This window comes from Poecilia latipinna, unplaced genomic scaffold (assembly GCF_001443285.1).
Source record: "Poecilia latipinna isolate Pla-1442-1.1 unplaced genomic scaffold, P_latipinna-1.0 Scaffold159, whole genome shotgun sequence".
Taxonomy (NCBI): Eukaryota; Metazoa; Chordata; class Actinopteri; order Cyprinodontiformes; family Poeciliidae; genus Poecilia; species Poecilia latipinna.
In genome coordinates, this window is record NW_015112775.1 from 197188 (window position 1) to 206280 (window position 9093).

General features: G+C 39.5%; 2 long non-coding RNA genes across 4 annotated transcripts in view; one reads left to right on the forward strand and one right to left on the reverse strand.

Moving 5' to 3' along the window:
- LOC106945734 (uncharacterized) overlaps window positions 1-7647 on the reverse strand; it is a 28530-nt gene extending 20883 nt beyond the window's left edge. For all 3 annotated transcript variants that reach the window (XR_001424627.1, XR_001424628.1, XR_001424629.1), the window contains exons 1-2: window positions 7247-7647; window positions 2961-3063 (exon numbers count right to left, since the gene is read on the reverse strand). This is a non-coding gene — a long non-coding RNA (uncharacterized LOC106945734). The remainder of the gene's footprint in view (window positions 1-2960; window positions 3064-7246) is intronic.
- The window catches only part of LOC106945733 (uncharacterized), a 41429-nt gene continuing 34134 nt past the window's right edge, over window positions 1799-9093 (forward strand). The window contains exon 1 of the long non-coding RNA XR_001424626.1: window positions 1799-2518. This is a non-coding gene — a long non-coding RNA (uncharacterized LOC106945733). The remainder of the gene's footprint in view (window positions 2519-9093) is intronic.

Consider the following 9093-nt stretch of genomic DNA (forward strand, 5'->3'; position numbering starts at 1 on the left):
TTTTCCAGTTGCACAAAAAAAGTGCTTTAAGAAAAAAAAAAAATGTGTCTACATTTTCTGGGATCATCTTTAAACTCTTCAAAAGACTAATTGATTCCTTTAAACTTCAAATATTTAATATTTTCATTACGTAATCACGACCACAGCCCCTTTTCAGAAGAACATTCGCTCTTTCATCTGCTTTTTAAGAATTACATTTAAAACCAAATGAGAAAAAGTGTTTAGTGATTATGCTTCAAAGCTGGACCTGCCAAAAGCGCAGGACAGTGAAAATAGTTTAATTTTAGCAATGAGTTCACTTAAAAGAACCACGTCTTTCAAATGTGATACACAGATTTGAGCACAGGACCAAGGAAATTGGAGGAAATTAACAAACATGCAACTCTTCACAGCAGATGCTCGGGGTTCTTTGCAATGAAACTACACAAGTTAAATTTGCAATGTTGTTATCCTGTAATTTGCAAAATGACAAAATGCTAGTCTGATGCACTAAGCACCTTCAATTGCAGCTCATTAACTCAGTCAGGGGGAACCATTTTACAGGCATGGAGAAAAACTATTAGAATACTTCTATTAAATGGAAGAATAAATATCCGGTTGAAGCACAATGTGTCTTCATTTTGGCCCAAATGTGATATATGCCGTTGCCATGGTAATGTGGCGATTGCTACAGCCCTCCTCCCAGCTGTTGGTGGGTTTTGTGTGCAGGAGGGCGAGGGTAAAAAGAAAGAGGGAGACTGTGTGTTTGTGTGCGTGCACACATGCATTGATGCCGCCTCCGTGCTGTGTTCCCCTTTCAGCCCTCAGAATAGTGTCTCTACTAATCCGTGAAAGTTGCGGCGCTCTGAACTAGTGGCCAAGGCTTTTCCCACTGAACCAAGGCCCAGGGTCCGCGCTCGACTTCACACTTGATTGGTCCCTCCTGCGGCAGACCTCTCCTCCCCACTAGGCGTGGGCCAGTCCCCCTCGCCGGTCTCCCCCGGCACTGCCGAGTCGCCTCTCCCCACCTTAATTACCAGTGCTTGAGTCGCGGCCTCACCAACAAACCATTAAAGTCTGGCCAGCCTAACCTTACAAGCCCTCACACATCCAACGCTTAGCACCTTCACGGAGACAAGCTGAAGATCAGCCCCAACTCCACCAACCAAGCACCTGTTTGTGCCTGCGACGCCCCGCAGCACTCTGGACTCGCCTGCTGTTGGTGCAGGTGCTGTTGTCCTGCTCCTCCTGCAGTGGAGGTGATGTGTTTATTTGACCTGCATTGAGAAGATGAGACGGGCCTATCTCCTTGTTCTGTTCTATGAAAAGAACTCAGAGTTCTTTGATAAATGACCCCTTCAAACCCACACTGAGCTCTGGGAAAAACCTGAGTTGATGTGTAAACCACTCGGAACTGACCCTGCACTTCCTGTTTCAAACTTTGTACATGTTTTCAGAAAGTGACATGAATGTGGAGCTGTGATCCTATTCCACAGTGTAAATTTAGAACTAGAATAAGCCAATTTTCTATTTTGGTGTGCCTACTAAGTTTAAGACTGCTGCAGAAATAGTCAGACCATATGGGAGTGAGCAGGTGAAATGCAATGACCTGGCAAATGGTCCAGAAACTGATGAGAGTCGAGTACACGTCAGAAGGCACTGGGTGTGCTGGCACAAACTTTACCCAGGATGTGGATCAGACAAACACCCAGCACTCGTTAGTTTATTGCTCTCTTATTAGGAACATTTTTTGCCTTGCACGGATTGGCAGAGTCCCGCTAGCCACCCTCTTCACATGGCCCAGGCTCTGTCAGGACTGATCAAAAGACGTTTCTTCACATCTCCAGACGCCAGGGAAAAAAGGAGAAGAAAAGAGGGAGAGAAGAAAAGAGCCAGAAGGGGGCATACTGCTCTCTCTTTACTCTGGTGTTTTGGTGAATGAGGACTTTTCACAATACCCTCTCCTTTCTCTTTTTTTTCTTTTTTCATTCTTTCACTGGCAAAAAAAGAGAGAAAGAAATAGCATTTCCCAACGCGTTTGCGCCAAATTGTTCTTGCCATATCAAAAACAATTATCCTCAGGTTAAGAATGTGCCTGCAGAATTACAACCGATCCAGGGGGAGAAAGCAGTCTTCACAAATTTGACTGGCTTCCAGGCAGCCAAGACCCCCTCGAAGTGGTAATGAAAAGTGTAACTTTAGCCTCCCAGCTGTACGTCTCAATCCATAATCCTTCCCCAAAAACCTCACCGTAGAGCCGCCTACCACTCCCATGGCGTTCCCAGCCTTTGCCGGGCTGGGCCTGCACTGATTTATGTGGCAGTCCTGAGTCATACTCTCAACCTGAAAAGGATTTGCTCTCCTATATTTACAGGGGTAGTCAGGCCGGCTCTCTTGAAATACAGAAAGCCCTGTCTCCGGGCCTCAGTCCCCACGGTTTTTTCCCCTTCTCTGCCTCAGTAACAAGGACATCTGGGACCTTACAAGAATCAGCCGAGTCTCCAGTGTTTTTATGATGGAGTCTTTCTCCAGAGGAGAGGTGAGTTTCTCTGTGTGTATTGCCTTAATTTGTGCCAGAGGTATCTGCAATAGATTACAGTAGCAGGGTCAGGCCTAAGCTCAGCACTATCCGGTCATTTGGCCTGCAACTTAACAACAGACCCAGAAACCTGAAAAAAACAAGCGGAGCATGTTCTAGTCGTAAAACTGTGTTTATTGATATTTACTTGCTCATCGCCAATTAGTTATAAATATGTTTTTTTTTTTTTTTTTAAACAAGTACAATACAATTTTGGTAAACCAGTTGTTCTGTGAAACAGATAATTGAAGTAATTTCTAGTCAATAATTCTAAAAAATTCAGAAGAAGCATGCAAATCTGATAACATGAGATTAAGGATTTTCAGACTTTTTACAAACGTAAGCAGATATCTCTGACTTTTTTTTTTTTTTTTCAAAAAAAGGCACAGCTAGCACTACTTACCCTTAAAGCTTGACTAAAGTTCTGGTTAAACTGGAGTGTTGACATGTTGGTAGCGCTATGATTGTAGATGGTGGTGGTCCACTCTGCCGCCGCGGATCCATCCCTGTAGAACAAACAAGCCAAGGTGACCTCTAGACTCCTGGGTTTGTACATCCTGTGGTCAGCTGTCTACGTAGTGTGATGGAGAGCACAGCGGGTGGTTGAAGCAGCCTCTAAGAAAGGGATAACTTCATCTCATTTATATATATCAGTGCACACGTGTGTGCGCATGCAGGATGTGAATGCACATGAATGTATTGTATGTGTGTGCCTTTGTGTGACAGCCAGGTGGTTAATGCTAAGCACCATTTGGCACCTTCTGTGCAGGAAAATGAAAGCATCAATGCTTTCGACATGCACAGCGCATGCCTGAAATGATCCACGTTTTTGCACCTGATATGTTGTTTAAAGGCCCAAATTAAGAGCTTTTGCCCCGGCAAAATTTCAGATGAAATTGCTCCTACCATCTCCTGACAAGAATCTCAAAGAAATGCGTCATGGCCTGAGAACGACGTCTCAGGCAATGTAAACGCAGACAAAATGGCTGCTGTTGCTAAGCTAACACAGGGGAAGGAAGATGGAGCTGATGCTCACGCTGCTGCACAAAAACATCAAACGAGAGGTTAACTCTTTATGACTTTCGAGCAAGAAGCATGCCGAGGTGTTAAATTTTGCCCATTTTGTCCAGTTTGTGTTGGCAGCTAACTGTTACTGTCGTCTACAGTATTCCACGTGTGCGGTAACGTGACTGACCCATAGAGCCTTGCAAGTCAAGGCTACGCCAGAACTCTGCGCTCACGTAATTTAGCTTTCCCAGCATGACGTAGTTTACAAATTTGCACAATGTAGGGAACAATAGAGTAAATAAAATAACGGCACACTCTTCAAATGACTTTAGTTTTCGGAAAAGAGTGACTACATAAATATTTTCCGCTCAGATTCTAAGTTTTGAGACGAGCAAATGTGACAGCCTCATACGTAAGTCTGTTTGAGTCTTTTCAGTTAAAAGCCTTCCAAGTTCGACACGAGGAAGCCTTTGGAATTTCTTTTTTATCCTTCGTTTCTTTCAGTGCAATGGACTAACTTTGGAAAATCATGTAAGAGATAGTTTTCTTTGAGATTCAAAGGGTAAGATTGGTAAGTTTTTTTTTTTCTTCCCCCAGCAAAGTTTCCCCGCTGATCAGTTTTTTTAAGTTGCGTTGAAGTGAATACATTCCGGATGTTTTACAGTAATAACGTAGTTGAGAATGTAAAAACGCAAAAAAAAAAAAAAAGAAAAAGATGGAATAATGTGCATCAAAATGTAGTGTTATTTTATCTTTTTTGAATAAAACAGAATAATTTTACTTTTTAAATACCCGCCTTTTTTACGTAAATGTTCAAATCCAATTTTCCATTAAACATTTTATTAAATACTAAATTTGCTTAAATAAAACAACTGATCTGAACTCTATTTTCATCAAAAAGAAAATATTTATTGTTAAGACTTTGACCACAGTTGACCTACTGATGTAAATACAATTCAAAAGATTGTTAAGGAATAAAACATTTGTGTTGTCGGGATATCTAACAGTCCTGATGAGTAGGAGGGACACTGCTGACAGTTCAATGTCCTCTCTACAGACAAACATACAAAAAACAGATGGCGGCCTTTCATTTCCGAAACTAAGAGAAGTTTCACACTTGGAGACTTGGAGTGTCTTAGAAACACATTTGATTTGAGTCAGAGGCTTTGATCAAAAACTGGGATTCTTATTTATCATTGCATATTATTTGATTAGGATGAGAGCTTTTTATTCCAGACAATGTCCCTTGAAGAAACAAAAAAAAAGGACTTGAAATAAGGGAATCTCGCCAATTAGATACAACCTTGAAAGAGCGCTCTGACGGATTTCCGTGTCTTTTGAAGCTGCACACGAAGTTCTGCAAATGTTAAAAACAATGGAAAAGAAATACAAAGAGACGCATTACCAGATGGCTTTTGCAACAAACAGCTAAACTAACAAAAAAGTACGAAGGAAGTAATTACTTTTTCATTGTTTTAGCTTATTCTGTTTGTCTGACATAAGCTAAAAACTTTAATAATTCTCAAACAAGTCGCTGTGCTGTGTTGAATTTTAGATCAGAAACATATTGTCCTTTTGCTATTCTTTTAATAAATCATATTCACTCGCTCAAGGATATTTTTAAAAGAATAATTTTTACGATAAAATTTAGACATCCTTCATTTTTATTTATTACAAAAATATAGCTTCTTACATGTTTTATAAAAAAGAACATAAAATATGTATTTTTTTCAATTGTTGCTTTACATTTATTCGTAGCCATTTTCAAAAGAAATGACATTTTATTTTTTTATTTTCAAATTGGCAAAAATACGGTTAAATTACAGTAATAACCACAAATTAATTATTTTTGCACTACTTTAATTTCACAGTAGTAATAATAAATACAAGCGACGCTGTACATTCTTTTTTTTTTAATAAGAGATGTTTTAAATTTATCGGCATTTTAAAAATCTACCGGAAGAATTTTTTTTTTCTTCCGATATAATCTTTATATATATTCGAAATTTAGATTTTCTAAAAACTCAATCAAAAAAACAATGCAAGAAAAAAAAAAAAAAAAAGCAATTATTAAATCCACGGCACCTTGATACGGTAAGCCGTTTAGTGGTTCGGGTTTTTAATTTGCCACGTTTTTCCCGATCGCAAACTTTTATTTTTTCGTATGCTACTTAATTTAGTTTTCTTTGAAAAAGTTATTTTATTGATTTTCTGAAGTAACAAACCTACATATACCTATGATGATGATGATGATGAAGATGAAAGTGATGGAAAGGACTGTGATCTCAGCACAGTGTCTCTTTAAGGACATGCATTAAAAAAAAAAAAAGTGAGGAACCCTCTTATATAACAGACCTCATTTTCCTTCTGTTGAGTTAAAGTTATTCACCTAAAAGTTCTGGTAACATATCTCTTTGTATGTACCTTAATTTAGCCCAGCCATAATTCTAGTGTACAAAAGACACATGTCAGAGTCACACTGCTGATGAGAAATAAATAGGAAAAGGGGTTCTGTGGATGTTCTTCAAAGGAGCTCCAATTTCACACCGTCAAATAAAAGCACCCTTATAGGCACATGAGTGATAATCCTGCTTTTTGGACTTAAAGCTTTTTCTTTGACATAGTTACATTTCAGTCATTCTGATATATTTATTAATATTATTTTGGGTGAAGATTTAAAGAATGTGGACGATGTGTTTTTGTGGCTCAAAGAGGATAGTTTCTTTTTCCCACATTCAGGTATATTTAGAGGACTTCTTGCATTATAGTAAATCTGATAATTTACTATGTGGCACATCTCAGCTTTCTGACCTTAACAGTGCTTTGCATACCTCTAGGTTGCTGCCATAGGCACAAGAGACAAACACATGATGTAGGACACATTTGCATGTTGCTGCATATGTCGACTGGAAAGCCTTTGATAGAAGTCTGAAGTCAAAATTGTGTAACTGATGGAGGAGAAAAAAAACTTTAGAAGATGCTGAGAGTATCCGAAACTTTCTCTTTCTTCTTGAATGATAAATCCATCTAGTTTTAAGCCTTTAGAATACAATTATATTACCAAGTAGTATTATTTCTTGTTTTAAATTTACTCAGTTACACTTGATGTTCTCATAATTAAGACTTGACCTGCATTATGTAACCAGGAAGTTGACTGCCAACATCCTGCAGCTTGTTTTCTGTGACATCTCATTGATGCGTCTGTATTAGTTTCCACGCACTCCTGACATGCACTCTGTAGTAGCAGAAGTGACAGCCCTTATCCGTCCTTTGTGCCCCCCTTCATACTGAGACTCGGATTTTAGGGACGGACAGCTCAGGACAGGACAACTGCATCAATGCTGACTGAGCCTGAGCTACGTTTGCAGCAGAAGGCCACACTCTGCTGAAACTTTCTTGGACTCGACAGTTTGTGCTTGAGAGAAACAGCTGATCCTTCTTATGCTACACAACTCTAGTTTTTGGCTTAGCAAAAGTGAGCAGAGTTACCTGTGGAGTGTGTAAAGTCTCGACCAGATTACAACGTTCAGAGTCCATGAACCAAAATCCCTATTTAGCGTTTTAAACGTTCCTAAATGTGGCAGATATGCAACAAAATCACCGCAGTTTCAAAGTATTTGGTTAAATAATGAAAGAACATGATAATAAAAAATTCACACATTGTAAATAAGATGCTATTACCGTCAAAATATGTAGGCCAGATTCTTTACAGCAAACAGAGAAGTTTCCTCCCAGGCAGCACCAGGAGGTGCTGTAAAGCAGTTAGCCTTTGATAGTACAGCAGCAGCAAAAACAAACATGGCTGACGATGGGGCTGCGGCCGACGGTGGAGCAGGCTGGTTCAGAGAGTCGATGTGAGATTAAGACTTGAATTTTTTGAGCCCGGAGCGTCAATATCAAACAAGATCCCCCTCCATGCCCAGTTACCTGGGGCTCGGAAAGGAAATGCACCCTGCCATGGTCTCGGCTCCCAGATTCTAAGGCTCGTTGAAAAAAGTAGAGCGCCGATGTTAGCATGGTGGCTATGAAGCGTTGAGCAATGCGTAGCACCCTGCAATGCGACATGCTGTAATCAATGCGAAGGTGGGACTTTTCTAAGTAGGCAATCTGAAAATGACTAGGCACCTATGTTGTTTGTCTGTATTTTTGCAAATTATAATTTTATGTGAAAAATGCCCACTTTAGTTAATTCTGTTTTTGCTTGAAAGGAGAAAAAAAAAAGTGCAGCACTATCTCTTCAGGCAGGCAGCTCAAAGAAGTTTCAAACCATTTCATTGCATCCATCTGCTCAACTAATTGCTACAAACTTTGGCTTTTAGGTGACAGCATGTGAAAAGAATGGGTTTTGTTCTGAAATAGCGAATTGATTGAGGCAGGAAACGGTCCCTTGAGTCTCAGATTAGGTTGTGCAGAAAGTGTTAAACTAAAAGACAAAGTGAGGCGACCTGGTCCTCCTTCGTCCTCATCTGAAGTGCTAAACCTCACCCTGACTTTGTAACGCCTTGGCTTGTGAGTCACAACTGTGAAGATATAATGTTATTTAAACCCAATCTGTCACCAAATGGAGCGAAAGAAAAAAAATGCTTGCCAAGTGCACAAATCTAACATTACCACTTATGAGACACACACTCCCACGCAGACGGACACGCACACAATTCCCTATCTGTCATTACACGGGCGAAATCAGCAATTAATCATAAAAAAAGTGAATTTATGGAGTTGTCATTATCGCGATCACTTCCACAGGTCAGGTTAGGGATAATTGACAGAAGCATCAACACGTATTATGACACAATTATGTAAAATAATTAGTTTCAAATGGTAATAAAGAAAAATCTAAAAATATTTTGTTAATTTGATAACATACTGTAATGAATAATTTCCCGCTGATAGATATTATGCCATCCCTCTTGGGTCTTAGCTGTTGCCTCAGCGCGTGACCCATTTCGCCTTTTAAACGAACCAGAAAGATTGCTAATTTTGACAGCTCAATTCGCGGGTAACCAACCCTTAACAAGTCTGCCACCCTCTGCAGCAATATTGAAATTCCAAGTGACAGACAAGAAGCGACGGCGTGGCGGTGCCCTGATGGTGCCCAGGTGGTGCTTGTGGTTTCTGAAAAAGCATGCTGCCACATGTCCACGATGGACGGATGGCCACGATCCACAGAAAAGTTACTTTTGACATTTTTGACTACCATATTGGCAGTGGGACAATCACAGATTCCGTTTCCTTAAGTGAAACTAGCAAAGCGACAGAGTGGAAAAATATTCTCTGGTGAAATATCTGAAGTTCTCGAATAAACATGTTTATTACATGATTATGACTGATAATAATTAAAATTCACAGAAGTTTGAATTTATGTGGTAAAGGCACTTGAAAGTGCGACGTCTCTTTATCAACAAATGTGTCAAATAAAAAAAAAAAAATAAGAATTTGCTACAGCTGTCACTGATATTTAAGGCCAAACCATACAAATTTAAAGGGGCAAAAAAGTATATATATATATATATATATATATATATATA